This window comes from Schistocerca cancellata, chromosome 6 (assembly GCF_023864275.1).
Source record: "Schistocerca cancellata isolate TAMUIC-IGC-003103 chromosome 6, iqSchCanc2.1, whole genome shotgun sequence".
Lineage (NCBI taxonomy): Eukaryota > Metazoa > Arthropoda > Insecta > Orthoptera > Acrididae > Schistocerca > Schistocerca cancellata.
The window spans coordinates 494,214,468-494,238,020 of NC_064631.1; positions in this window are offsets into that span (position 1 = coordinate 494,214,468).

Below are 23,553 nucleotides of genomic sequence, written 5' to 3' on the forward strand. Positions count from 1 at the left end.
ATTTCAGAAGTGTTTTCCTGCAGGTCTCAATATACTGCACGTTTAATTAATTTAGCGTGTTTAACGATTTCTTCATCCATCTCCTCATGTGACGGTGAGTGATTGCAGTGAAGCATGTACCCTAACAGTAAGTAAGTGTGACATAGCACTTGGGGGAATTCCGATTGCCAGCAACTCTTCGCATGTGTGGAAACATTGCTTCGTTCACGATACAAAATTATGTTTCTTTCTACTAATGAGTCGTCAGTTGATAATTTTTGCTTTAGTTTGTCCTTAAATATAGCTTCTAATCAACGCTTATGTAAACAAAAGGAATGTGTACATCATCAATAGAGTAAGTGCTAGTACGGTTCCATTCACAGGTTTGTTGAAATTCACTGATAATATTCGTCTTCTCAATCTTCTTTGAGATTTAACTCAATGTCATTGTGGCCAACTCTCTACAGTTGTCAGCAACGGCTTCTGCTTGAAACAGCCACCTAGGTGGGCTGCTTGCATAAATGCTACCTCTCCCAAGAAGTTTCTGTGTGGCGTAAGTAGATGGATGAGGATACCAGGCACGTTTCCCATGTGACCGCTTCCAACATGATTTCACTGTCACGCTAATCATACCACAGTAGAAGGATTGTTGCCCCGCTAGCCCCGCTATAACGTCCAAGTTGTTCACAGGTGTAATAATGCCTTCGACTACTACCACTGGTGCTATGGAATCCAAGGTGAACATCCCTTCATAGCATATTTCCGGCGCATTGGTCCGTGTCAGTGACGCAGTGCGTGTTTCGGGCAGCAGTTGATCTGGGAGATAGTGTATCTGGAGGCAGCCATCAACAATAAATCTGATTCACCCCACCAAGAGACAGGTTTCCATCGTCCACGGTCTAATCTCGATAATCCCTGGCCCACTGCAGTCGTAACTCACGGTGCCGCTAAGTCAAGATGGGAACAGGTGGAGAATGTAGCCTCTTCAACAGTGTTCACTGAGCATGTGCTCTGAAACACTTGTATCTGCACCAGCACTGTATTCTGTCGTCTGAAACGCCAGAGATAGCCTCCACATTCTGGGATGAGGCCTGGAGAGCCAACGCTTTGACACCTACCCATGGTTTCATCGTCCTTTAACCACTTGCAGTTGACGTCCATCACACTATGATGCTAATAGCCGACAAGCTTCGACTTTCGGGAGGTGCTAGTTCATAGGCGCCAGGCTATAAAACTGTTCTTTGTCAAAGTCTCTTAAGTTAGTTGATTTCCTTATTTGTGGCCCGTATCACCGCTCAACTCATTCCCAATTCGTCTCTGCATCCCGTACGTACCAACTTTACAACTGGGTTCGCAGTTGACGTTCAGTTTCGCCATTGGATGTGTCTGTAACAATTTTTTCTTTGGTTCATCAATGAAGGTTCTGCTTGCAGGCAGCTGCCTGTATGGTTTAGCAAGAAACAGGGTAAATGGCATTACTGAAGGGATGCAAATGACTCTGGCAAAATGGAATGGAGGAGCACATACAGTTCCGCCAGAAGAGTTATCAACTGATATGTTAACCAGTTGTGAACTGTACTGAAACGGGGAGCACATGTTCCTGTTATCCTGTGTAAGACCACAAACAGGTAAAAGGGACTGGTGATCTAAGGTGGAACGCTATTGTTGTTGTTGTGGTCTTTAGTCCTGAGACTGATTTGATGCCACTATCCGTGATACCCTATCCTGTGCAAGCTTCTTCATCTCCCAGTACTTACTACAACCTACATCCTTCTGTTTCTTCTTAGTGTATTCATCTCTTGGTCTCCCTCTACGATTTTTACCCACCACGCTGCCCTCCAATGGTAAATTTGAGATCCCTTAATGCCTCAGAACATGTCCTACGAATCTATCCCTTTTTCTAGTCAAGTTCTGACACAAACTTCTCTTCTCCCGAATCCTATTCAATACCTCCTCATTAGTTATGTGATCTACCCATCTAATCTTCAGAATTCTTCTGTAGCACCACATTTCGAAAGGTTCTATTCTCTTTTTGTCTAAACTATTTATCGTCCATGTTTCACTTCCATACATGGCTACACTCCATACAAATACTTTCAGACACGACCTCCTGACACTTAAATCTGTACTCGATGTTAACAAATTTCTCTTCTTCAGAAGCGCTTTTCTTGCCATTGCCAGTCCACATTTTATATCTTCTCTACATTGACTATCATCAGTTATTTTGCTCCCAAAATAGAAAAACTCCTTTACTACTTTAAGTGTCTCACAACCTAATCTAATTCCCTCAGCATCACCCGACTTAATTCGACTACATTCCATTATCCTCGTTTTCCTTTCCTTCATGTTCACCTTATATCCTCCCTCCAAGACACTGTCCATTCCGTTCAGCTGCTCTTTCAAGTCCTTTGCTGTCTCTGACAGAATTACAATGTCATCAGAGAGCCTCAAAGTTTATATTTCTTCTGCATGGGTTTTAATTCGTACTCCGAATTTTTCTTTTGTTTCCTTTACTGCTTGCTCTATGTACAGATTTAATAACGTAGGGGAGAGGCTACAATCCTGTCTCACTCTCTTCCAAACCACTGCTTCCGTTTCGTGCCCCTCGACTCTTATAACTGCCATCTGGTTTCTGTTCAAATTATAAATAGCCTTTCGCTCCCTGTATTTTACCCCTGCCACCTTCAGAATTTGAAAGAGAGTATTCCAGTCAACATTGTCAAAAGGTTTCTCTAAGTCTACAAATGCTAGGAACGTAGATTTGCCTTTCCTTAATCCTTCTTCTAAGATAAGTCATAGGTTCAGCACTGCCTCATGTGTTCCAATATTTCTACGGAAACCAAACTGATATTCCCCGAGGTCGGCTTCTACCGGTTCTTCCATTAGTCTGTTAAGAATTCGCGTTAGTATTTTGCTGCTGTGACTTATTAAACTGATAGTTCGGTAATTTTCACATCTGTCAATCGCTGCTTTCTTTGGGATTGGAAGTATAATATTCTTCTTGAAGTCTGAGGGTATCGCTATAGGGTATTAAATTAATTATAATCCTTTATCTGTGTTACCGGAGTTACCTTTGAGTGAAAATATCCTTACAACAATGAAACAGCCTATAATATGCAATCACCAAAACACATAATTCTAAAAACGATGAAGAGAACTCTGATGACAACTTCATATTTTTTTGTGCTGTTGTCGTCAGGCAACATTACGTTGACAATTGACACATTACATCGTATTTCAGAACTAATTAAGAAGGAAAATGAAGTTTACAAGCTCAACGCTGTGCTAGCAATAATACAAATGCTGAAAGTAGAAGAAACGTTCTAAAACCAGCAAATCGGGCAAAGCAGCTACTACGAATCTAGTCACTGAACATGTCAATAAAATGTTAAAAACGAGCCGCATATGGCATGATTATATTGTTTTTGTTCAATTGCACATTGGCTTAACGAGACAGTCATCAACACAATACTCTGTAGCTTTCAAGGCTTTAGTACTGCAAAGTGGTCGCCATTGCCGTGGGGACAGGTCAGCATAGCGTCATAGTGCCGCCCCTGCACTGTATTCACTGAACCTCGCACATCCCCCAGCTGTTCATCATACTTCTGTGTGTAACTATTAATGTACAAGTATACAAAACGGAGACATAACCGAGCATTACTCAGAGCAAGTTAGGGGAATATGAATTATGTGAGCAGTACTGTTATCAACAGCACCTACTGGACGTAAATGGACCTGTTTGTCTCCGAACAACATATACAGTGCGTACAACCAACATTTGCAATGTTGAGCAGATATTTTCGATGCAACATCTGTACAAAACCTAACGCAGAGCTTTAGTCTATTAAGAAGCCACTGCACACCCCAGTACATACGATTGTTGTCCGGAAAGTAAGTTCCGATCGGTCGCGAAATGGAAACCACTAGATAAATCCGGTAAAGCTTTGTGCAGATGGTTTGAGCAGTATCTTTAGTATGCCCGTCGATCGTGTCGCGTCACCCTTTTCAGTTTTGAGTGAGCAGTGAGCACGTAAAGATGCTTAGGGAATAGCGTCTGACGCCAAGTATGCTGGTCTGGTTAGAGATTTCGCCTGTGTCATGCAGCCCACAAACACAACTGTCGAGCAGTTCCAGCCTCATGCCAATTCTCGACCGCACACTGTAGGGGCAATGAAGACCCTCTTGCAGCGTTTCCGATGAGAAGTGTTTGATCACCCGCAATGCGTCCGTAATTGGCTCCCCCTGAGTCTCATCTCTGCTCACAAGAACCGCTGGCTATGAAGACAAAGTTTTTCCACAGACAACGAACTGCATACCAGTGCAGATAACTGGTCGAAAGCACAGGCGGCTGCTTTCTATGGTGAGGATATTGGAAATTTGAGACAATACTGTGACAACACTCGAACGTGAAGCGGCGACTATGTAGAGAAGAAGGTGGAAGGTGTACCTAACTGCAGAAAATAAGACGATTCTGGTGTTCACTGTGGTTTCCATTTCGCGACCGATCGGAACTTACTTTCTGGACGACCATCGTAGTAGAAAAATACAAAAGATATATCCCTGAACAAACTAAGTGCAATGACGTCGCGGGTGGGGACAGTGAATATGCCGTTGCACAAAGGTAGCTCGGTTCCTTCAGGCAAATAACATTTAGCATTGCCCAATAACCAGAATATTAATGGGCAAAGTGGTACAGGCACGGTCTTCTCCCTCATATATCTGCATCATGGGGATTAAGGATGATTTATGATCTCCTCTCCCATCCTTCCCCTACCTACCCACCCCCTCTACCTCTAACCCAGCTGCGTTTTGAGTCAATGATGGACGGTTAGTCTACTGATGGTTTTCCTGACTTTTACATCTAGACATTGCTCCTAATATCCCCTTCCCCTCTCCCATCTCGCTAGGCTATTTGGACTATTATCCAATGTATATTTATTATATCGTATTATTCAATTGGGGCAGCCTGTGGCAGTGTCTATAGATTTGTTATCGCCGATATTTCTTATCTAGTTGGTATAATTTATGATTAAAGATATGGCTGACACTATAATGCCATGATCAGACATGGCTGCTACAGGTAATGGAAGGTTTCAGTGTCAACCAATCATTTGAAATATAAAGTGTTTCATGACTCCACCGTCAGCGTTAAGTCTATGGCTATACAGCTGACATAGCCCAGTATAAAACGGTGGAAAAATTCCAAGTAACATAGTTTGATTGACAGTTGAAATTTCACTTCTCCGGTTATTTAAAATATTTGGGAACACTTCTGGAGCCATCCAGACATACTGACAATGACCTGCCAGGGCTTAAAATCTTGCACACTACAGTTCAAATTTACATTCGCATTACAGTCTGTAATCGTTTGATGTCCAAGGACTACTCAGACATAGGTGGCAGCGGCTGCAGAGATCAACTCATTGTAACTCCAATGACAGAGAGTGGTATTACTTCTCTGGAGAGAGTTTGAGTTCTGAGTTAACATCTTTGGGTTACTGCGTTTTGCTGGTCTTTTCTGTGGTAGCGTGTTTATGCTGTGTGCTGACTGCCTAGAGGGATTGTGGTTGCTGAGTCACTGCTTGTGATAGGTTCGTTACCACTGGGGATTGAGTGTGTGGTTGATATTACGTTTCTAGACATATATGTCATATATTTAAACTAGTAAAACTCAGTATCTTTTGTGTGATATTTCTTCAATATCAACATATACTTCACACAACAGAGAGCTTCAATGCTAATTTGCCCGTTTCTTTATCGATGGCTGAATTTCTATCAATGTTTAACTTCCTTTAAGGAAAAACATTAGTACTGCATATCACGAGGTGTCCAGAGAGCCTAAAGTGTTTTGTTTCACCTATTCCTTACAGTAGTAGGAATTTACGTAGCTTTTAGGGGATATCAGTGTTGCTTTACGTTATAAGATGCCGGAGTTTGAATCGGCTCTGAGAAGGTTGTATTTTTATTTTAACTGTGAGAAACACAGGAATTATTTCCAAATGTGTGTGAGTTTATATGGTTTTTCGTTTTCTGCGTAATCTGTGTGTCATGCTTAGGGGAATTCTTGTCGTTAATTGATCCCTGGTTGAATACAGAACTTAAATCTAAGTAGATTTTGTTAATGTTGGTTAGTGATTCCCTTATTCCCAAATGTTCTATTCTAGGGGGACTTGAAAGTGAGATGTAATGAACACATGTGTTCCAGTTGAAAGAGTTTTACGGATGATTTTTTCACGTCAGAATTAGGCACTCCTGATTTTCGCACATTAGGTGACCTATAATGATCTGCTGCACACTTGTTCATAATGTGGGCCAATGTTTGCTGCTTCAACAGAATATATTTACAGACCATCCACCTGATGAGTACAATATTACGTCGAGAAATTTTATTCAGCGCAATGTGCATTAAAAGTTTTGGTAAGCAAATGGTCAGGACGAAGCTATTCAGCTGCACGATAACTGACTATGAAGTTCAGAATGGCCTCACTCTGTTTATTATTACTTTTACTGTATGAACTGTGTTGGGATCAAGGTCACAGGCGTGTGCTAACTGTGCTCAAACGTTACAGGCGTTTTTAAATATCTAATGTGTGGTTTAATACAGCATAATAGGGCAGATAGCAACATAGTCCCTATTGTAGTCACAAAGCATCTATATACGCATATTCATTTTTAAACGTATTAATTTCGGTAGCGTTGACTCTTTTATTAGGGTAAGATGCGAAATGATCATCAGTACATTGCATCAGCATTCAACGTTAATCCGATGAAGCTATTAGTGCAAACTTTAAATAATCTCCTTATAGTGTATGTAGCAGTATTATATTTAAAACTCGCCCCAGGTCACACAAGACATTGTCAACATTGTGCAAAGTGTGAAATAAAAAGGAGTGGAAAGGAATGTGTGACAGCAGCATATTGTATCTTCTATTTACTTAAAACTTTTAGGAATGTTTCTAGGTCCCTCCTGATATGTATGTAGCATTATTACCATAAAGACATTGCAGGTCACGCAAGACATCACCTGCACTGTGGTAAGTATGAAACCACAGAAATGAAGAAATATTGGAAGATAGTTTGTTTGCTACATTAATTAGATATACGTTTCCTTTCATTACATCACCGTTATGACTTCGAGCATTGTTAAACATGAATGACGTTCCATTTATTTGCATCAAAACTTCATTGCTGGAAGGATCTCACCAGTCACATGTGCTTAAACCAGATGTGTGTGTGTCGTTAACATTATGAGAACTCGGGATGCTTTACTTAACGTTTTAAGTCGTTAAGTGAACGTTTGCACATCTTGAAAATGCATAGAACAACCTTTGCCAGAGGCAGCTGACAGATGCCAGTTGCTTGACAACCATTCGGCAAGGAATAGAAGGGATTCACTTGTTTCCAATACTTACGTATTGCTTTGTCTATTTATTTAAACATTTAGCAACTTCTGTAACAAATGACAGGTTATACGTTTACCATTATTTTGATATAAACATTTTTGTATGTTCGGTTGCACTAAACAGTATGTCACTGGCTGTGCAAGGTAATGATTGTTCCAGTCCTCTGCAGTGATTCAGATCACTTCTGGAGCTGTCTTGCATCTGCAGTGGCAGGAGACAGGTAAGTCTTAACTTCTGATGCCCCTCTCACACTGCACGCACATGCTTTAGGTGCATATTTCTCTCATGTGCGAAGGATCTTCGCATAAATCATGGTTTAGCACAGAGTACTACCCAGGTTCGCTCCCACACAAACATTTTTAGAATAATTCCATTTTCCAATTACATGTAGTGGCTCAGTTTATGTTTGTTTCATTTGAGGCTGTACTCAATTGTGTGTAGAATGTAGTATACGTACAGGAACAGCTAGTGTTGACAAGCCATCACACCATCGGCATAGAGGAACTATGAGAGGCTGGACGGATTCACAGAGGTCATATTGCACTGCACTTTGAATAACCTCGTCTTATTCTAGCAAGGTGCACATGAAGAGAAGGAATGTTACTTAGACAGAGAACAATCTACAGCCCTTGCAGCACGAGCTTAGATATTAAACTACTGGTTGGATGGCTTCAATCTCGGCTCCTTCTTCACACACAGATACGACATAAATTTTAGGTGTTATTATAATTAAATTTATTTCATCCTTGACTGACACCAGTGTAAAGGTAGCAAAAGGGATCAAATATATAACACAGGTTTCTTCCATCACACTGAGGGCATATCCTCTCATCAAAAGTGCATTATATAGCTAGTTCCCTCGTTTAAGTTAGTAGTAATTAGGCACTGTTTAGTGTGTATCTGGTTCTGCATTAATTTGTCCATAAATAGAAATGGGGCGAAATAAAGTGATAACTCGCAACAACTGTGTTTAGATCGTGTTACATGGTGAGAAAAGGCTGCTTTTAGTCAAAACAGATAATGCAGCATATCTATAACAGGAGATTACCTACGTTATGCCTGTCAATCCTTCTACAGAGCACTGCTGTCCGGTACGGAATCCTTACGACACAGGACTGATGATTCCTTAGAGAAGAACAGGACCAATTTACATTCCCAGGCAAGCGTAATCTGCACTTGTGCTCCCTCTGCTGTTTACAATAGATTACTTCACATGATCGATAAAGTTTTTGTCAGATTATGCTATTGTCTGTTTGAAGAACGACCCAAGAATCAGATATATAACACACACACACACCAACTTACATTATCTGCTGGAGAGTACTTCCATCAATTAACACCCATTTTTTCTACCCAAAAAGACGCATTGACCAAATGATTATTAGTATACATCCATATTGGCTGAAATTCCTAGGAATTGTCATTTCTAGACATAAAATCTGGAGGACGTAGTATGTTGACCACTATTCCCAGATCGTACTCTCCTTGGGTTTTGACAGGAAACACTGTGATACACGCCGCCTGTCTTATAGCTACTACCACAGCAGTTTGATTAGCATCTCTGTAATGCTGTCATGCTGGATTCCTTGGCCTCTATATCTCCGCTATATTAAATGCAGTGTGATCCGTGTGTATCACTTTACTGCCATAAACCATTTAGTTATGGTAGTAAGGCCAAGTGCGCCGTTTAATAGACACTTTATACACGTACATTGATAAATAATAATACAGATACCTTTATTTTTCTTAAGATTGAATAATTTTCATTCATGATCAGACATCTTTAATCACATATGTGTTTTATGGTAAGCAAGCAGTACGTGTTTTGTATACTTACTGTTGCTCTCAATCCCAAAACACCTACTTAGGGATGAAATTTAGGGGTGAATGTTTATTAAATTGGCATAACGTCAACCTTGCTTTGTTTCATGACAGCTGTACCGCATCTTCAAACAGTAAAACGTTACCAACTTGAAAACTCTGTTAACTTGCAATTTTTTTTAAGATTGTGACCCACATTGTTACATGTCAAGGGCACGAAACGCCTCTCCATAGACATCACTAAACCCATAAAGAACTTCATAAGTACTACGTGCCAGTAGTTTGACAGCTGTATTATGTCCTTGCACAGTGCAGTGATACATACTACAGCGCACCAATCTATTTTGCGACTCTGTTGGTGCTTGTGATCCGCGATCAGCAATCCTTAATCATACGTTTGTATCACGGATAACAACTGTTCTGCGCTCTTAGGTAGCACACCGCGCCTAGTACGCGTCCACCTCGGCGCTCGGGGGGCACAGCACAGTTGCGACACCTGAGGATGGGCTTACGAGAGCCCGAAACGGGTCGTGGTAATAAAATAAATTTACAACTGAAGCGCTATTTTCAACCTCTGGGGGAACGTGAGTGTAGATTCTGTACGCATATCGTTAAGCAGCACAGTAACACAGATACCTCTGGAGAAATTTTGGTGGTATACATGTGTAAAAATTTCAGCCATGATTTCTTTCTTCTATTGAAAGATTTCACCCTCTGGAGAACATTACGTCCCACCAAAGCAACTCTATAAGGACATGAAAGTAATAAGGATTTTGTCAGTCAGCTATTAGAGTTAAAAGCACCCTGCCATGCGAGGTCGCTATAAACATTGTTTGACCAAAATCAAATAAGAACAGCACATAAATGTTAAAGAAGAAAATGTGTGGGACATTTAATAATTACCTTTGTGCTAGATCCTCCAATTTCATTTCTGTGAGACACGGGACCAAGGCAAAAATACGATTTCAGCTGGGGAACAATATTGTTGCAGTATTTCCCTTAGTGCGAGATGAGAGAAACTGTGATAAATGATCTTTCCAATAAGTAAATCTTCAATGTATGCTGTACGAAGAATCGAAAATATATAGATTACACCTTCACACTCATAATAAGGTATGAATCTTTATAGCATTAGATGGGATATTTACCATAATGACTGTTGTAGCATGTCTTTTATTATTCGGTGCACTATCACTGAAGGGCCTTAAATTAAGTCAGGAGCAGCACAAAAGCATTAGTCTACACTTTGTTCGGATAACAATCATATTTTCAAGTTGCACTCCATAATGCAATGCTTACACATTGTAACATGACACACAATATATAGGAGTCTGACCCAGTGGAAATATATTTTTAACGCAATATTCTGCCATCTTAATGGTTTTCTGCTCCCTTGATGTTCCACATGTTTATAAAGAATATGAAGTCAGAGATTTTTATGTCACATATTTATTAAACTATAAAGATACGTAGTGTCACCTTTCTCCTGTACTATAGCGTAATGTTATTTGGCAGCTGGTGTTTACATATTTAGTTGAATCCATGAAACATGCGATTTGGTTAACTCTGTTTGTGCCTGAGCCTAAGATATCTCATTCTCTTACATCATCATTCTGAGGACAAGTAGAAACAATATCGGGACAGAAGATTTGAGTTCTATTGACCTCAATTTTAATTCTGAGAGAAATCAGTATTGTCTTCCATTTCAATGACGTAGAAACTAATGGTTCCGTACTATTGGCCATTCTGTCCTGATGTTTTACAATAGTGATCAGTAGTAGGAAAAAGATTTTAACTTAACGTTCGCTCTACGTTTTGCTACTTGACATATGGCCAGCATGTTTTGACATAGAGTGTTGTCGTGCGCTATGTGCTCCAACTCGCACCTGTCATCCATTGTGTTGCCTGTGTGCAGACAACGCCAGCCGTCCAGCTCGCACCGCTGACAGATTTACGATCCTCATTTGCTTCGTTGCCATCTCAACCGCCCTGAGGCTACCGAAGTGAGCGTCTCTCTTATTTGCCTCCGGCTACAGGTGGACGGCTGGTCGTTATACTGCCACTGTCTGTGGCTGCGCTGTTCTCATTGCTGCTTTTAAAACCCCTACCATTCGGTAAACGCTAGACAATTTTTTACGGCGTATGCACTCTATACAGTATACTTACGATTTCACTGCGATAAGATCTACCGTTTTGTAACCTATTTCGCACTGTTACTCAACACTCCGTATTTGCGCATCGACTCTTACAAGACATGTGAAAAGAACAAAAACATCCTGCGTCTCGTTGCAGAAGAGTTCTCCGATGTTCTGACTGGACGAATAACACGCGCACACGATCCAGACTACAGTGGACCCACCTGATTTCTTCTGAAACTCAGTGAGCATCCGTGGCGCTGCAACCTGTTAAATCTCATCTGCAAACTGGCCGAACTAAAAACGTTGAGAAATCGAAAAATGAATAACCATCGCAAGGACGGACTCACCATGTAGAGTAGTAAAAACAACCTTTCTTGAAATTAAAATAAGGGCGGAAAAATTAAGAGTACAAAGGGAATTCCTCTGATAAATGCAGAGGAGAGGCCGTGTGGGTGGAAAGATTACACTGAAGGCCTCTACTATAATAATTAAATCCACCTGTCAAGACTAAACTCTTCAGTTCAGCGCCTTTCTTTGAGCCAAGTAACGAATGGTATTTAAGTACTTCACAAAGGCGGATTTTGCTACCACTTCTGCTACCATTGACTGGAATTCTTTTTTCAACTGAATACGTGATGAAGACCCCACTCGAGCAACTCCATCAGAAACGTGTGTTTGCACCTGTTTGTCATTGCTACAGAAGAGTCAGCTTCCAACGATCCTCTTCAACCTGTGCAGGAGATATGCTACAACCTCATTATCATATTCAGTGAGCAAAGAGCGGTCGTGCGGTTTCGAGTGGGCATTTGCATATCGTCAGTTCCTCTGTAACCTCGGCCGTTACTAGCGACAGCACTCTGCTATAGATTATAAAATCAGTTTGTCGTAAATGAAGGTTTTAGTTAGTATCGTTTTATTAATAACCTAACATTTTGTGAACCATCTCAAAATATAACCTCCTTTTGAAGGCTGAATAAAATGTACGCTGCTTTCCTTCTGCTGATTTCTGTTTATTTCGAACTGGATTTCTGCTTATTACGCCATCTTCAGGAAATAACTGACAGTCAGTTGTTTCCCGAAAATGACCAAAATAGCCGAAAACTGGCTGTAAATGAATAGAAGTCAATAGAAGAAAAACACTATACTTGTTATTCAACCGCTAAGAAGCACCGGAATAATAAATAATAAACAAAAATTCTATTTCTTTGTTCTGCTTCATTAATTACTTATAATGCTTAGCTCACATAGGATTAAGACGTAACTTCAGAAGTTTTCTCCAGGAAACGTTACTTCGTATATATTTTAAAAGAACCAAAATCAGCCGGCCGCTGTGGCCGAGCAGTTCTAGGCGCTTCAGCCCGGAACTGCGCCGTTCCTACGGTCGCAGGTTCGAATCCTGCCTCGGGCATGGATGTGTGTGATGTCCTTAGGTCAGTTAGGTTTAAGTAGTTCTAAGTCTAGGGGGCTGGTGGCCACAGATGTTAAGTCCCATAGTGCCTAGAGCCATTTGAACCAATCTTGAACCAAAATCAATATCGCGTTAAATCCCTGTGCTGGAACCATATTCTGTGTAGTCTGACGACAACCACACGCTTACGTAACGCCTAATGCGTGGCTGACACTGTATTTTATGGATAGAGTATTTTGTTCTTGAAATACATGTCGAAAATTTCAGGTACCGGCGTCTCTTTCTATATAAGTTGTCTGTCTTTCTGAAAGGATCATAACGTAAGATGTGCCAGTACTTCATACCGGCAACTGTCGAAAGATATCCTGTAAATGTCGGAATGTCATAGTGATTCATCAAGTTGCCTCTTCCTTAGTATGAATCATTTCTCAGTGTATCATCAGCAAATCATAACAATAAGCATGAATAATGAAGAATACGCGCCCTTAAATTACGTATCATAGTCATTACGTTCATCACGCACCTCTAAAGTCTAGCTTTTACCGCTTTAACCGTATTTGCCTCTCCTCTCCTCCGCAATTGAAGTCAGCTTACTGTTTATATTTCAGTCCATTCATCCCAAAATGCATATAGTTCTCCCACGATATTCGTCTTCAATTCTTACCTGAAACCTTACCTCCCATTATGATGATCAAAATTTCGTAGGGGCTCAGTGTTTGGCTAATGAATTTTGCTTTCGTCTTTTCTGTGGCAGTGATCTCTTCCACGTTTCATCAACCTCCTCGAGGACATATTTAATCAGTGGTACCAATTACACATATCCGAAGTACGGAATTGTCAAAATGGCTCTGAGCACTATGGGACTCAACATCTTAGGTCATAAGTCCCCTAGAACTTAGAACTACTTAAACCTAACTAACCTAAGGACATCACACACACCCATGCCCGAGGCAGGATTCGAACCTGCGACCGTAGCAGTCCCGCGGTTCCGGACTGCAGCGCCAGTACCGCTAGACCACCGCGGCCGGCGTACGGAATTGTCACTTTTATATTAACATTCCCTTACCTTTTATGATATACTAGACCTGTGACAGTTTTCGATTTTATATTTTCCTTCCACTCTATGAATCATGTTTTTACAGTAATTACCATAGTTGCATTGACGAGATTATTTGTTTTACTTTACCATTATTATATTTCATTTACCGACAGTTTCAGATTTAATGTCAGTGTAAAACGTTACTAGCTATATTCATGTAATAACATTCAATGTTTTCTTTCTGTTTAGAAGCATTTCTTATGATTCTAAATGTAAGCCAGATACATGGAAAGAAGTAAAATTGCTTTGAACGCTATGTGGTACCACATAACTAATGACAAATTTATCTTCCCTTTTCGTAGTATAATCTTTCCAGCAATAAGTTGAGCATAATGGTCCACCGGTAAAGCATCGGAAAGATCGGAGGATCGATCCAGATCAGATTATGCAGTTGAAACATCCCCTTCGGAAAATTATGAAAGACTGTGCTGGTAAACATCTTACGTTATTTGATTTTCAAGTAGCTGAGCAGAACTGAACGTACTCAGACATTTCTCTCTTTACTTATTCTGATCATCACTAAACTGACACACAATATTTTTAGCGCAACGCAGTCTGAATTCCAGTAATCCTCACAAAGGAATGGCCCTGACTAACAATAACCTATACCTTTCATGAATAACTTACCTCACAAAAATCTTCGTTACTCGAACTTCTGCAATACAGCGAGTGCCAATACTGGCAGCTAAATAAAAGATTCTAACTACTGATGGCAGTAACTACTGATAGCCATATATATATATATATATATATATATATATATATATATATATATATATATATCAATTCATGACCTCCATCTTCACAAATATCCTTTTCTGACGGACACACGTCCAGGTTGTCCGCTTATAGCAACCTCTCAAAACTCTGGCATCTCTCTCTCCTCATCCGCCACTGCTGGCGGCTCACCACCAACTGCGCAACGCTACGCGCTGTTCACATCCAACCGCCCAACACGACAATAGCGAATATTTCTACAACGCCAGCCAGCCACAGACTGCCCACAGCACAGTCAATGATTTTCATACGGAGGGCTACGTGGCGTTACTAACAAACAGCCTACCTACAGCGTATTTGAATCTGCCTTTAACATAGCGTCACTTCACCAAAACGTGAAGATCCAACAGGAAAGGTACGTGATATGAACCCACAGCAAATTTTAGGCCACCTGTCGCCAGGTGTGTGTAACTGAAAGCAATACATCAGGTCGTTGGGCCAGGCTGGGAATTATTGTTGTTACTTTCTCCCATCAAATTTTATAACTGTATACTTTTACCCGAAACTCTTCACGGTGACACTACGTTCCCAGCCCGTAGTCAGTCTTTCTTTATTCGTGAACCTTGAAACTTTACAAGAATCATCTTACCATATATCATAAGGTTTCTTTAACAAGAAACACAGAAAAGTGTATTTGGTACTTGAAACATCATTAGGAACATGTTGATATAAGACAATTATAATAGATATGGGAAAAGTATCATATTATATCATGGGTATATAACTCAGCAACAAGAGCAAGAAGTGGTTACATGGATTGCAGTACAGCTCAGTCGTTCACCAATTGGAAAAGTATCGTATTATATCATGGGTATGTAACTCAGCAACAAGTGGTTACATGGGTTGCAGTACAGCTCACTCATTCACCAACTGACCACTATCCATGCAACTTACTGTCATTAGGAAGAGACAAATTTTTTCCATTTATTTATTAATCCATTTGAACTGTGGTACATGGTGTGGGTTCCTGTAGTCAGGTCCTAGTTCATGAACCACGGGCAACGTCTGAGTGGCCAAGTAAGTGATCCCGACACTCGGGATACCAGTTACTTTGGAATAAGGCTGGGCATCTCGGACATATTCTGAGTCGTGGTCGCCTTTGTGCTCATACGGCAAAGACTACCAAATCCACCGGTTAGTCCCTCAACCGTTAGGGGTAAAACCCAATGGGACTCAGGGCAAGTAAGGCTAGCAACCTGCTTCCCTGGTACTTTAAATATGATGCTGGCAACAATCAGAGCAAAATGCCTCGGACCTTTGGAGGTGACGGAGTCCCACCTCTAACTGACAAACCAGAGACTCCTAAGATACGACTTGGCAAACAAATGGTAATAAGATGGGGAGCTATTCTTATCAATGGGGGCTACTCTGGGAAGAAGGTAGAGCTGGCAGAGGCTGCAAGTAAGATGGGGCTGGACGTTTTAGCTGTTAGTGCCATTCGGGTAAGGGGTGAGAAAGAAGAGGAAATGGGAGAATACAAGGTCTACCTGTCAGGAGTCAAAGCAGGAATAGCACAATGGGGTGTAGGGCTTTACATCAAGAAAGAACTGGAACCCAGCGTAGTTGCAATAAGGTATGTAAACGAACGACTGATGTGGATAGATTTGACAGTGTCTAGCAAGAAAATTAGGATTGTCTCAGTATATTCGCATTGTGAAGGGACAGATCAAGATAAGACGGATAGTTTTTATGAGGTCGTAGCACGCAAACGGGTCCGTAGCAAGCCCGTCACAGGAGAAGCAGGTGCAGTTGGTGTGTTAGCTGCTGTTGCCATGAACCCACACATGTACACGGGACATTGAGAGAGCCGGTGGACTGAGTCAAAGTAGTGTCATGCGCATACTGCATCGTCACCGCTTTCACCCGTTTCATGTGTCGTTACATCAGCAATTACATGGTGATGACTTTAATCATCGAGTGCAATTCTGCCAATGGGCATTAACAGAGCGGTTAAAGGCGCTACAGTCTGGAACCGCGCGACCGCTACGGTCGCAGGTTCGAATCCTGCCTCGGGCATGGGTGTGTGTGATGTCCTTAGGTTAGTTTGGTTTAAGTAGTTCTAAGTTCTAGGGGACTGATGACCACAGCAGTTAAGTCTCATAGTGCTCAGAGCCATTTGAACCATTTTTTTGGCATTAACAGAGAATGCGTTGCAGTTCTACCTGTTTACCTATGAAGTGGGTTTCACAAACCATGGGGCAGTGAATCTACGGAACATGCATTACTGGTCCGTGTACAATCCTCTCTGGCTCAGACAGGTAGAGCGACAGCGACCGTGCACTGTAAATGTAGGTGCGGAATCATTCGCGACCGCCTCATTGATCCTCACTTCATTGCAGGGGCTGAAACAGCTGCAACATACATCGCGTTTCTACAGAATGATCTGCCAACGTTGCTCGAAAATGTCCCACTGGAAACGTGTCGACATATGTGGTTTCAGCATGATGGTGCACCTGGTGATGTAGTTGTTAGAGCAAAGGACAAGGACAGTGTTCTGCTCATGGGTGATTTTAACGCCAGGATTGGAAACCGAACAGAAGGGTATGAGAAGGTTATGGGTAAATTCGGAGAGGATGTGGAGGCAAACAGGAACGGGAAACAACTCTTGGATTTCTGTGCCAGTATGGGCTTAGTAATCACAAACTCCTTTTTTAAACATAAGAATATTCACCGGTATACTTGGGAAGGCAGGGGAACCAGATCTGTCATTGACTATACAGGGTGAGTCACCTAACGTTACCGCTGGATATATTTCGTAAACCACATAAAATACTGACGAACCGTTTCCACAGACCGAACGTGAGGAGAGGGGCTAGTGTAATTGTTCAATACAAACCATACAAAAACGCACGGAGGGATGTTTTTTAACACAAACCTACGTTATTTTAAATGGAATTACGTTAGTTTTGTTAGCACATCTGAACATATAAACAAATACGTAATAAGTGCCGTTTGTTGCATTGTAAAATGGTATTTACATCCGGAGATATTGTAACCTAAAGTTGACGCTTGAAACCTCCGACGTTCAGTTGCGTGTTGTAACAAACACGGGCCACGGTCGGCAAGCAGCATCTCCAGGGACATATTTACGATGACGACCGTGTTTACGAGTGTGGCTGTAGTGCACTGTTGGGGTTTGGTCTAGCTGTCGCAGTGTCCGCATGTAGTGCTTGCTGCTATTGTTATTCTGCATTCGTCTCCGCACGCAGACCCACTGTAGTACACCGTGTTACCAGACGTCTGTGACAGTGTAGTTTTGTAGGAACTGTGACCATGGTGTATTCGAACTCTGAAAAGGCGGAGATGATACTCATCTATGGCGAGTGTCGACGAAATGCAGCTGAAGCCTACAGGGTGTATGGAGAACGGTACCCGGACAGAGAGCATCCAACGTGCCGCACATTGCAAAACATCTACCGCCAACTGTATGCAACAGGTATGGTCGTAGCACGCAAACGGGTCCGTAGCAAGCCCGTCACAGGAGAAGCAGGTGCAGTTGGTGTGTTAGCTGCTGTTGCCATGAAACCACACATGTACACGGGACATTGAGAGAGCCGGTGGACTGAGTCAAAGTAGTGTCATGCGCATACTGCATCGTCACCGCTTTCACCCGTTTCATGTGTCGTTACATCAGCAATTACATGGTGATGACTTTAATCATCGAGTGCAATTCTGCCAATGGGCATTAACAGAGCGGTTAAAGGCGCTACAGTCTGGAACCGCGCGACCGCTACGGTCGCAGGTTCGAATCCTGCCTCGGGCATGGGTGTGTGTGATGTCCTTAGGTTAGTTAGGTTTAAGTAGTTCTAAGTTCTAGGGGACTGATGACCACAGCAGTTAAGTCTCATAGTGCTCAGAGCCATTTGAACCATTTTTTTGGCATTAACAGAGAATGCGTTGCAGTTCTACCTGTTTACCTATGAAGTGGGTTTCACAAACCATGGGGCAGTGAATCTACGGAACATGCATTACTGGTCCGTGTACAATCCTCTCTGGCTCAGACAGGTAGAGCGACAGCGACCGTGCACTGTAAATGTAGGTGCGGAATCATTCGCGACCACCTCATTGATCCTCACTTCATTGCAGGGGCTGAAACAGCTGCAACATACATCGCGTTTCTACAGAATGATCTGCCAACGTTGCTCGAAAACGTCCCACTGGAAACGTGTCGACGTATGTGGTTTCAGCATGATGGTGCACCTGCACATTCCGCAATTAACACTAGGCTGACCCTTGACAGGATGTTCGACAGGCGTTTCATAGGACGTAGAGAACGCATAAATTGGCCAGCCCGTTCCCCTGATCTTACACCTCTGGACTTCTTTCTGTGGGGTACGTTAAAGGAGAATGTGTACCGTGATGTCCCTACAACCCCAGAGGATATGAAACAACGTATTGTGGCAGCCTGCGGCGTCATTACACCAGATGTACTGCGGCGTGTACGACATTCATTACGCCAGAGATTGCAATTGTGTGCAGCAAATGATGGCCACCACATTGAACATCTATTGGCCTGACATGTCGGGACACATACTATTCCACTCCTTAATTGAAAACGGAAACCATGTGTGTACGTGTACCTCACCCCTCATGGTAATGTACATGTGCGTCAGGGAAAAAGACCAATAAAAAGGTATTAGCATGTGGACGTAATGTGCTGTTCCAGTCTCTTCTGTACCTAAGGTCCATCACCGTTCCCCTTGGATCCCTACGTAATTCGGTGCTCTCCGATAAACACGATCGAACAGCGGAGGAGTGGTACTCAGGCGTCAACTTTAGACAAACTGCCTATTGGCTTCTGTCTCGGGTGGTTCACCACCGGCAATGGAGGGTGAAGCTTTGACAATGCCAGCCACTCGTGCTGGCGAAACGTCAGAAAAATCATTAGATGAACGTCGGCCGAAGAACCCGAGACAGAAGCCAATAGGCAGTTGGTCAACAAGTGGCCACGAAAGCCTCAACAATTTTGCGTCAACTTTAGGTTACAATATCTCCGGATGTAATTAACATTTTACAATGCAACAAACGGCACTGATTACGTATTTGTTTATATGTTCAGATGTGCTCACAAAACTAACGGGGTTCTGTTTAAAAAAACGTAGGTTTGTGTTAAAAAACATACTTCCGTGGATTTTTGTATGGTTTGTATTAACCAATTACACTGGGCCCTCTCCTCACGTTCAGTCTGTGGAATCGATTCGTCAGTATTTGATGTGGTTTACGAAATATATCCAGCGGTAATGTTAGGTGACTCACCCTGTATAATAACAGATCAGAAATTCAGGAAGGCTGTGAGGGACACACGTGTATTCAGAGGATTCTTTGATGACACTGATCATTATTTAATCTGCAGTGAAATTGCGATTGTGAGGCCGAAAGTGCAGGAGGTCAGGTCCATATGTAGGAGGATAAGTGGGGATAAACTTCAGGATAAGGAAATCAGGCACAAGTACATAACAGCGATCTCAGAAAGGTACCAGTTAGTTGAATGTAGTCAATTACAGTCATTGTAAAAGTAATGGACAAGGTACAGGGACACAGTACTAGAAGTGGCTAAAGAATGGCGTGGAACAGTAGTGTGTAAAAGTAGGATGAAGCAAACAGCTTGGTGGAATGACACAGTCAAGGCAGCCTGTAAAAGGAAAAAGAAGGCGTATCAAAAATGGCTACATACTAGAACTCAGGTAGACAGAGAAAGTTATGTTGAAGAAAGAAACAAAGCCAAACAGATAATTGCAGCATCCAAGAAGAAATCTTGGGAAGACTTTGGAAACAGGGTGGAGGCTATGGATAAAACTGCTGGAAAACCATTCTGGAGTGTAATTAGCAATCTTCGAAAGGGAGGTGAGAAGGAAATGACAAGTATTTTGGACAAGTCAGGAAAACTGCTGGTGAATCCTGTGGATGCCTTAGGCAGATGGAGGGAATATTTTGAAGAGTTGCTCAATGTAGGTGAAAATAAGATCAGTAATGTTTCAGATTTCGAGGTAGAGTGGGTTAGGAATGATGATGGAAATAGGAAGTGGAGAAGATGGTCAATAGTTTGCAGTGCAATAAACCAGATGGGGTGGATGAAATTAAATCGGAACTCATCAAATACAGTGGAATGTCAGGTCTTAAATGGCTACACAGGATAATTGAAATGGCCTGGGAGTCGGGAAAGGTTCCATCAGACTGGACAAAAGCAATAATCACACCAGTCTTTAAACATGGAAACAGAAAAGATTGTAACAGCTACAGAGGTATCTCTTTAATCAGCGTTGTGGGTAAAATCTTCTCGGGTATTGTTGAAAGGAAAGTGCGAGTATTAGTTGAGAACCAATTGGATGAAAATCAGTGTGGGTTTAGGCCTCTTAGAAGTTGTCAGGACCAGATATTTAGCTTACGGCAGATAATGGAGACGTGTTATGAGTGGAACAGGGAATTTTATCTATCCTTTATAGATCTAGAAAAGGCATATGACCGGGTTCCTAGGAGGAAATTATTGTCTGTTCTTCGAGATTATGGAGTAGGAGGCAAAATTTTGCAAGCAATTAAAGGTATTTACATGGATAGTCAGGCAGCAGTTAGAGTTGACGGTAAATTGAGTTCATGGTACAAAGTAGTTTCAGGGGTAAGACAAGGTTGCCACCTGTCTCCACTGTTGAAAACAATAGACTGGCTGGGTGAGATTAATATATGTGAACACAAAATAAGCAGTATTGCATATGCGGATGACTTAGTTGTGATGGCAGATTCGATTGAAAGTTTGCAATGTAATATTTCAGAGCTAGATCAGAAATGTAAGGACTATGGTTTGAAGATTAGCATGTCCAAAACGAAAGTAGTGTTAGTGGGAAAGAAATATAAACGGATTGAGTACCAAATAGGAGGAACAAAGTTAGAACAGGTGGACGGTTTCAAGTACTTAGGATGCATATTCTCACAGGATGGCAACATAGTGAAAGAAATGGAAGCGAGGTGTAGCAAAGCTAGTGCAGTGAGCGCTCAGCTACGATCTACTCTCTTCTACAAGAAGGATGTCAGTACCAAGACTAAGTTATCTGTGCACCGTTCAATCTTTCCACCAACTTTGTTGTATGGGAGCGGAAGCTGGGTGGATTCAGGTTACCTTATCAACAAGGTTGAGGTTACGGATATGAAAGTAGCTAGGATGATTGCAGGTACTAGTAGATGGGAACAATGGCAGGAGTGTGTCCACAATGAGGAAATCAAAGAAAAACTGGCAATGAAGCAGTCATGGCGAACAGGCTTACATGGTGGGGTCATGTTACACGCATGGGAGAAGCAAGGTTACGCAAGAGACTCATGGGTTCAGCAGTAGAGGGTAGGAGGAGTCGGGGCAGACCAAAGAGAAGGGGGTACCTGGATTCGGTTAAGAATGATTTTGAAGTAGTAGGTTTAACATCAGAAGAGGCACTGAATAGGGGATCGTGGAGGAATTTTACAAGGGGTCTATGCCCCAGACTGAACGCTGAAAGGAATAATCAGTCTTAAATGATGATGATGATGATTTGAACTGTAACGATGACATCAAAAAATGAAATTTGCTTTTGTTATGTTAAACCAATAGTTTAAACATAAAGAGACAGATCTAGTTTCATGGTAGTGTTCAACATGCAGCAGTACACTTTTAACACAATTGTGAACTATGATACGCCAGATAACCTGTTCTGGTTAAAATTACAGAGTTTTTTTCTGTTCAGTTGCATTACTTTCGCTCGTTCGTTAGTGTAATGGAGTTTAACGCTGCGATAGTTGTTCAGAATCAAATTTTCTGTATCAGCGCACCATGTAATAATACGTTAGATTGCGGCTGTCGTAACACAGAAAAATTACAGCCACAAACGAACTGGTCCGATGACGATTATCTTGTGTGGTCCCGGTGACGTCCTTAAAATGTGTCATTCGTGTATGATACCACTAACGGTTTGCGACTTCGTGAACGCAATGTATCTAGAACATTGAAAAACACATCACTATAGAATCAGGTGATATTTACGAAAATAGCGACCAGTTATTAAATATATGAGTGAAACCTATCCACCCTGCTTGCACGTGATGTGATAGTTTTTCTACTGACTAAAGAAGAAGTTGTATCGGCTATTGGTGTTTGGTCACTGGCTATTCTACTTGTCTCTCTGGAAATGTCATATTACAGCAGTTTTTATTTTTCCTATTTTTGAGAAGTGAAATATACGCTTTTTCGATCTCGCCCAACATTGAAATAATCAGGTGAAAATACTTTTTGTCTCCTCCACATGGAGAACAAAATAATAAAGCAATAATTTTTTCCAAGCACCCTTCAGATGCAACAGGACAGTAACGATTTCCACCCAACCTGACACCTGATAAAACGGATTTCGATTAGATGGAAGGGAGTTGATTACCTATAAACTGCACGCGTGTTTCCTATTAGATTTGGTTTAACTGCCTCTCGATTACATCGTCATTCTACCACCTGAAATGGTTCTTGCAAGATTAGGATCGGTTATTAGGTCAGTTATTTCTTTACACCAGTTATCACAGCAGATAAACAGCCTGAGTCTTTTGAGACACCAAAAACTCGAAAAATAAAAGAAAAAACCATATCGGAGCATCAAGGAGAGGAGGAGGAAGAAACGAACCAAACGGTCTGAGAGGGTGTTTGATGTTCTTTCATTGATTACAAAATCGAGCTAAACTGACGTAGAACTTTGCAGCAGGAGCCAACTTATCAGTATGAGCTGGAGGCGATCCGTGAGACGATTCTGTTACGAAGGGACAGCATAAGGCCGTTGTATCGTCTCCTGAGGCAAGCTGGCGTACACCTGTTGCAACTGTCGTTCATATCATGGAATCTGTCACTGGGACGGAAGTCATTTCAGCATCTCAAGAGTCGCACCTCGTGGTCTATTGGTTAGCGTTGATGCCTCTGAATCACGGGGT